Below are 8,169 nucleotides of genomic sequence, written 5' to 3'. Positions count from 1 at the left end.
CTTTAATATGTTAAATAAAGCTGTGCTATTCGAATGTTGAATAGGCACAATCCGTCTGAAAAATGAGCATAATTCGAAAACATGCCGTAAGTTGCTTTTCAACTCTTGGATAAGGAAATTTCCTTATAGCGCTGATTTTATCTGGAAAAAGTGGAAGAAATCATATGGGTGATAATTAATTGAAACCCTCTATCCAACCTTTTTTTTTTTTTTTTTTGAGACACCGAGGAGACAGATGAAGAGCGCGACTGCTTCCCGTGAGACCCACATTCCCAACTGTCCACATTATACATACGTAATGTTCCTAACAGATACTTTGCCCATCCACTCGTTACTTGAGCCCACGCGCCCACTTAAGTTCACGATTCCCGTAAGAGTTCGGGTTACCTGTGCGCACTCGCACAGACGAAGGTCAATGGCCGGGTAGCCATTTAACGATATATAGTAATAGTAACTGTTCTCGAAAGATCAGTGACGACCATGCAGCCTCTCTGGAATAAATGATAATTAATTGAAACCCTCAGCTTCGGACAGGTGTTGTTTACATATCTTGATGGGCATAGCTGAAAATGTGTACCCCGACCGGGACTCGAACCCGGGATCTCCTGCTTAAATGGCAGACGCTCTATCCAGCTGAGCCACCGAGGACACAGACGAACAAGGCGGCTGCAGGGACTTATCCCTTGCACGCTTCCCGTGAGACCCACATTCACAACTGTCCACATTCTACATACGTAATGTTCCTAGTATCCTAGTAGATACTTTGCCCTTCCACTCGTTACTCGCGCCCACTTAAGTTGACGATTCCCGTAAGAGTTCGGGCAACCTGTGCGCACTCTATTACAAGCATTACGTATGTAGAATGTGGACAGCTGGGAATGTGGGTCTCATGGGAAGCGTGCAAGGGATAAGTCCCTGCAGTCGCGCTCATCATCTGTGTCCCCGGTGGCTCAGATGGATAGAACGTCTGCCATGTAAGCAGGCGATCCCGCGTTCGAGTCTCGGTCGGGGCACAAGTTTTCAGATGTCCCCATCAAGGTATGTCAACAACACCTGTCGGCAGCTGTGGGTTTCAATTAATTATCATTTATTCTAGAGAAGCTGCACAGTCATCAATGGTTTCTCTTCTACCGAGAACAGTTACTGTCTCCATATATGAAATTATATGGCCTCGTAATTTAATCTTGTCTCTCAGAAATTTTGACTACTGTACGTTTGCAGGCACTCCTGCTTCTGAAAATTACTGTGATGTCCTTTTCAGTAAGTTTAAATGCACTGCCCTTGTAGAACAGATCACCATCGTAAAAAGTTGCCTTATCTAGTATGACTGTCTCCAAAGCAGCAATAAATACACCTCAACTTATATTCAGTCCGAATGACAATGCACAGAATTGTTAGTTATTCACACCAAAGAAGAAAGCAGTGTATTTTCTGGATTCTTTTGACAGTAGCACCTGCCACTGTGAATCTATCAACTCGATGGTGCAAAGATATTTAATGTCATAAAACTCTCATCTAAATTCTCTGGTCTAGTGCAGACAGGAATGATTTTGTTAATAACCATTTCATTTAACGCAGAGCAGGCATTTCAACCAGACTTTGCCACCACTAGTAAGTGGCTACATTATAGCGCCATAGAGGGTTCTATAATTTTCCATTGAAGCATTTGCCGTTGTTCCTTTGCTACTATCACTCGTTCGATCCATGGGATTGGGATGTATTCTGACAGCATATCCCATGGGGGTGCATACTAATAACTCCTGGTATTTTCTCAAAAACGTGTACACAGTTTAAAAGCAAATCTTTTAATTCTGCCTGTTGCTGGAGTCAATGGTTGTAGACTGTGTAGTGTTATCCTTAGTTTAAGTTTCATTATTCTCAACCTAATTGCAGTGGGGAGATGTACTACTGGTGTATGCAGATTTCGTTTCAATGAAATTTGCCTTTAAGCCTAGGCACTACTTACCATGCTCAGTCTTTGTTTTTATGAAGTCAACAACAATATTTTTCCCTCGTTGTTCAGAAAGCATTTCCTTGGGGAGAATAAAATTATTGCTTCTGTCTCCTTAATAGTTCTGTGCCAAATATGCATTCGACTATTATTCCACTTACAATTAGCAATGGGTATATTATCATTCTATTTCCTATTACAACTTCAGCTTGCATGGCATTTTGACATTTCGTAAACTGATAAAGAAAATTTTAAAATTCTGTACAAGGAACGTTCGTACTTTTGTAATCCAACGAATCTTACTAAACAAATTGGCTGACAAAATATTCGTCATAGCGCCTGTGTTCAGAGCAATCAATTGTAATTTGCACTTTCCCTATAGTAGCATGTACGGTAGCTTGAACTATTTCTTTGCTATGATCATGGTGTAAATTGTAATTGGGACTTCCCTACAATAGTGTGCGCAATAGCTTGAACCATTACTTTGGTATGATTACCATGTTTGTTGTGTTCAGTAGTTAATTTCTACCTAATATCCGTGTCATTGTTATATCTCAATGAATTTACTGAATTAGTTACTTTGCCCCCACTTCGTATCATGACCAAATATTAAAGGGCGTAATGCAGCTGAATTTAATTTTGTGTACTTGTTTTTTCCGGGTAGGGCTCTTCCGCTACGTCATTAATATTGAGATTGGGATTTTATGTTCGCCAGTTGATATCAGTTGTTTAGTTTTGTTCTGGATCTTCTTGATGGATAGCATTACCCATGTTTCGTTGACTGTGGTTTCCCAATTGGGGATTTCAATGAATATTATAGTGATTATCCTGCTGGTGTTCTGTCCAATTACCATAGAACCAGTGGGATATCTATTATCATATCTTCTTTCCATGTTATAATTTGGTTGACCACGATTGACAAGCTGAGCTTTCTGTGGTGGAGGTGTCACTGGCTGTGCCACAGGACAAACCATAGTGTTTTGATACGCTGCGACTGTAAAGGCTGAGAAGACTGAGCCGTGGTACTATTGTTATTGTAATTTTTACTGATAGTCACAATGGATGTGGAGAATTTAAATTGTTTGTTTTCGAAAAACCATCCGTTCAGTAAGGCTGACGGTAAAGAAGAAGCTGCTCCAACCTACGTCAGGTGTGTAGGTGACCATACCTCCATTCCAAAACGAATGGTATGAACCACTGCCATGGAAAGCTGCGCATCTTACCGCAAGAGCCATTTGAATGATCAGCCATTCAGAAATTAAGAGAGGAACTTTGGTAACACAATGAAACCAAAAACTCGAAGAAACAGGACAAGAACACATATATTACGATGTCGTGACTTTCTGCTCCATTTCCATCTGCTTAAAGTAATTAAGCTCTCAAACAACATACCTTTTCTACTGATGTGGTAGAGCTGCACAGCTATCCAGTTTTCAGAGTGCAGGTGTGGGATATTAGTGAAGAGATCGAGGCAAAATGGAAGAGAACTAAGTACACATGTGACTATAGTCCAACATCTCACCTGCAACATCATTTATGCATCCAAACAATCCAATACCATAGTTTGAAGACGTAATGAAAGTGGCGTGTGATACTGTATTGCTTGAATGCAGAATTTCCGTTCAAAGGCAGGAAAAATGGCTTTAGTCATTTGTGCGCAGTATTTCATTCCACTCCACTTTGCTGCGATAACTTCACTGGAATCCCACATCTACACTCTGAAGACTGAATAACTGTGCAACACTATCAGGGCAGTAGAAAAATTTGTTGTTCATATAGAGTAATTATTTTAAGCAGAAGGAGATGTTGTAATAAGGCACTACATTAAAATATGCTTTTGGGCCTGTTAAACAGATGTTTGATTTCTTCCTGTTACCAGAGTTCCTCTATTGAACTTTGAATAGTTGATCGTTCAAACGTCTCTTGTGGTTAAAATGCGCAGTTTTGCACGCGAATGGCTCACACCACTGCTGTTTTGGTGAGGGACTTATCTTGCTAGGCATACTTTCTTACAGTTCTGAGTATTCGAGGTCACGAACTTACCTTGTCAGCGATAACACATCACACTTCCGCATGTTGAGGTGCTGCTTCTGTATCTGGTGAAGGTAACCACTTTATTATTTCTTCTTGAGAAACATTCACATTTGACAAGACTACCTGTTGTGTTGTTGTGCCAGTGCTGACACACAAGAGCACTCTACCCCCCCTCCTCCCTCTCTCTCCCTCTCTCTCTCTCTCTCTCTCTCTCTCTCTCTCTCTCTCTCTCTCACTCACTTTCCCCCTCTGTGCGTGTGTGTGTGTGTGTGTGTGTGTGTGTGTGTGTGTGTGTGTGTGTGAGGGAGAGAGAGAGAGAGAGAGAGGTCGAAACTGAGTGCAATATTTCCATTTTTATTCTATTTAAGGTTGATTAATTATATCAGTACCTTTTCAATGCAGCCCAAATGTTATAGTTAGCTTCAACCCTATATTCTGCTTATTGTAAAGCTCTCTCTCTCACACACACAGAGGGGGGAAGAGAGAGAGAGAGACTTTGGCACATAGATCCTAGCGTGTCGGAAGGAAGCTACGGAGAACAATTTCCCATTATGTGGCCGGTCCCCAGCTGGGTAACTGAGGAATGACACCGGAGAGAGAGAGACGGCTGCGACACCGCCATCTCCACCGCCGCCGCCGCGGCCTGCTGGAAGTGAGCAGGGCTGAGCGACGCTAAATGAAAGCTTGCGGTGCCCAGTGTCCGGCGTCCGGGCGGGGAGCGGCCTGGGGCCGCCGGCTTCTCATCAAGGAAAGCAATCAGCCGGCTGGCCCGTGAGAGGGCAGGGGAGTGGAGGGAGGAGGCAACCACCTGCAGCCGCAGCGACACACTGAGATACTCTGGCGCTCCAGAGTTGCGAGCTCTTCTTGCCGAACGGAATAAGTGTATGATCCACAGTCTTCCAAGACGAAGCACTGCCCAAGATGAGAATTGTTAGAATCGTTCCACAACTTTACCTGAAGTTTTACCGCAGATTTAAACTGTCGCTGGACTGGGACTCGAACATGGGATCGTTGCGATTGGCGGGCGAGTAGTCTACCGATTGAACTACGAATGTACAAGCACGACTCATAATCCGTTCTCACGACTTCCCCCCCCCCCCCTCCCCACCCTCCCCACACACACACCAGCTTGAAGGGGTTTTATAAGAAACGAAGCCCTCTGTTGTAAAGTTCAGCAAGAATAAAAGATATGAAACTTCCTGGCAGATTGAAACTCTGTGCCAGATCGAGACTCAAGCTCGGGACCTTTTCCTTTCGCGGGCAAATGTTCTACCATCTGAGCTACACAAGAACTACTCATACCCCGTCCTCACAGCTTTACTTCTGCCAGTACGCCGTCTCCTACCTTCCAAACTTTACACGAGCTCTCCTGCGAACCTTGCAGAACTTGCACTCCTGAAAGCAAGCATATTGCGCAGACATGGCTTAACCACAGCCTGGGGGATGTTTCCAGAATGAGGCAAAAGTAAAGCTGTGAGGACGGGGCGTGAGTCTTGATTGGATAGTTAAGATGGCAGAGCACTTGCCTGCGAAAGGTAAGGGTCCCGAGTTCGAGTCTCGGTCCGGCACACAGTTTTAATCTGCCAAGAAGTTTCATAACTGCGCACACTCCCCTGCAGAGTGAAATTCTCATTCTGGAAGAATCAAAAGGTTTTGGTCCACTGTGAAAAGTAGAATAATAGCTACTTCCACAGATACCGAGAACGACACTTACCACGTGGAGAGTAAACCCGTACACCATAGATATAATTAAGGGGTTTCTAGCCGTATTTCATGGATGTTTCATTATTTATTTATAACATCCATTTCATTTATTTACAACATCCATATTAGCTCACGTAATATAAAAATTTTAATTAGAAATTTATTCCGGAATATAGATTTGCCTTCGAAGTAATCAGAGCATATATAATATACGTTTTAAAAAGATGTACGTATTGTCGTGATTTCTATACTAGGAACCGGCCGGGGTGGCCGAGCGGTTCTAGGCGCTACAGTCTGGAACCGCGCGACCGCTACGGTCGCAGGTTCGAATCCTGCCTCGGGCATGGGTGTGTCCTTAGGTTAGTTAGGTTTCAGAAGTTCTAAGTTCTAGGGGACTGATGACCTCAGAAGTTAAGTCCATAGTGCTCAGAGCCATTTGAACCATTTCTATACTAGGAAGTAGAAAAACATTGCACTGAGCTTAGGTACCATAAAAGTATAAATATTCTGAACTGATAAAACTCGTGAGATACTTCCGAACACAGTGTCTGACTCCATTTTGCCCGGCGTAGTACAGTAACTCGGGACTGGACTCAAAAAGTCGTTGGAAGTCCCCAGCAGAAATACGGAGCCATACGACCTCAATAGCCACCCATAAGTGAAATAGTTGTCGGCTCTGGATTTTGTACACGCATTGACGGGTCGATTACGTTCGATAAAATGCTCGATAGTATTCATGCTGAGAATTCTGTGCATCTAAACTATTTGCTTGAATTGTCCAGGATGTTCTTCAAACCAATTGCGAACAGTTGTGGCCCGATAATATCGCCCATTGTCATCCATAAGAATTCCATCTTTATTTGGTCTCCAAGTTCCCGACCAAAACCATACCCTGCCAATGATACGTTCATTAGGACCACAAGAACCAGTCCATTTCAAGGAAACACAGTCCACACATTCAGTAGCCAACATCAGCTTGCACAGTGCCTTATTGACAATTTGGGTGAAGCATTTCGGGAGTTCTACGCCACACGCATCCCCTACCATCAGCTCCTACTAACTGAAATCGGGACTCATCTCACCAGGCTCCGGGTATACCGTCGCCCAGGGTCCAACCAATATGGTCACGAGCCCACGACAGGCGCTGCAGGCAAAGGCACTCGCGGCGGTCGTCTGCCACCACAGCCTATTAAAGTCGAAATTCGCCGCACTGCCGTAACGGATGGTTTCTTCGTACGTCCACATTGATTTCTGTAGCTGTATCAAGCAGTGTTGTTTATCTGTTAGTACTGATAACTCTACACAAACAAATAAATGTGACAATGTTTCCATAATAATAACTAAGGTAAAAGTACGTGCAACTATAAATACCCATGTGTGATTTATGGTTATTGATGTGGGCTTCAGTCCGAAGCTCTCCACTCTAGTGCAAGTGTCTCAATCTCTAACTACTGTAACCTACGTCCTCTTGAACCTTTCCACATTCATCCGTTGGTCTCTCTCTATAACTCTGACCCCCTTGCTTCCCTCCATTAAGAAATGAATGATTCCTTGACGCATCAGGTTCTCCACAATCCGATTCCTTATCTCCCCATTAGTTGACCGACTGCCCACATAATCTGCAGCACTGTTCTATAGCACCTCATTTCAGAGAAATTTCTCCTTGTCTGAACTGCTTATCGTCCGCGTTTCTCTTCCGTACAACGCCACACTATAGGCAACAACCCTCAGAAATAATTCCTAACGCTCAGTTTTATACTAGATGTTAACAAGTTTCTCTATTTCAGAAACGTTGTTCTTACTTTAACCAGTCTGCATTTTTTTTAAATTTTAGTAATCAACGGGCTCAGTTGCACCGTTTACATAGAATTTATCTAGGTTTCAGTCGGAATAACCCAATCTTCTTCAGAATAACTGTAACTACAGTTTGTCCATAGTGGACACCGTAAGGTATTGTGTCCGACTAGGCGGGCCGCATGACGCTACGGTCAGTTCCAGTACAGCACTCGTGGCTGCTGCATCGCGGTCGCGAATTGGGGCCGAGAAAGTTTCAGATAAATTTTTACAATCTCATGATAATTTCTGGATTTGTAGTTTTATCTTGACGATATCCACTATGGACGAACGGTAGCTACTGTTTTTCTGAAAAAGGTTGGGTTATCCCGACTGAAACATAGGTAAATTCTAGGTAAACGGTGCAAGTGAGGCTGTTCATTATTAAAATTAAAATTAATATTTATACAGTTGCTGACAGGGCCGCGAAATGTTGAGGATATTTAAGTCTGCATTTTACATTCTCCTTACTTCATCCAAAGGCAATTGTTTTCCCGTCCAAATAAATAACTCGTCAACTACTTTTAGTTTCTAATTTCCTAATCTATCTCGTTCAGCACCGCCTGATTTAATTCAACAACATTCCATAACCTTTATATCAATATTACTAATGTTCATTTCATATTATCTTTTCACGATATTACCCA

At 43.0% G+C, this 8,169-nt stretch overlaps 1 non-coding gene across 1 annotated transcript; it reads right to left on the bottom strand.

The window, feature by feature from the left end:
• Window positions 1-574: 574 nt before the first annotated feature.
• Trnak-uuu (transfer RNA lysine (anticodon UUU)) lies at window positions 575-648 on the bottom strand. Its single transcript has one exon. It is a non-coding gene; the product is annotated as a tRNA-Lys (tRNA).
• Between the last annotated feature and the right edge of the window lie 7,521 nt (window positions 649-8,169).

This window comes from Schistocerca serialis, chromosome 5 (genome assembly GCF_023864345.2).
Source record: "Schistocerca serialis cubense isolate TAMUIC-IGC-003099 chromosome 5, iqSchSeri2.2, whole genome shotgun sequence".
Lineage (NCBI taxonomy): Eukaryota > Metazoa > Arthropoda > Insecta > Orthoptera > Acrididae > Schistocerca > Schistocerca serialis.
The sequence above is the reverse complement of the archived record's forward strand: the minus strand, read 5'-3'. Positions and strand labels throughout refer to the sequence as shown.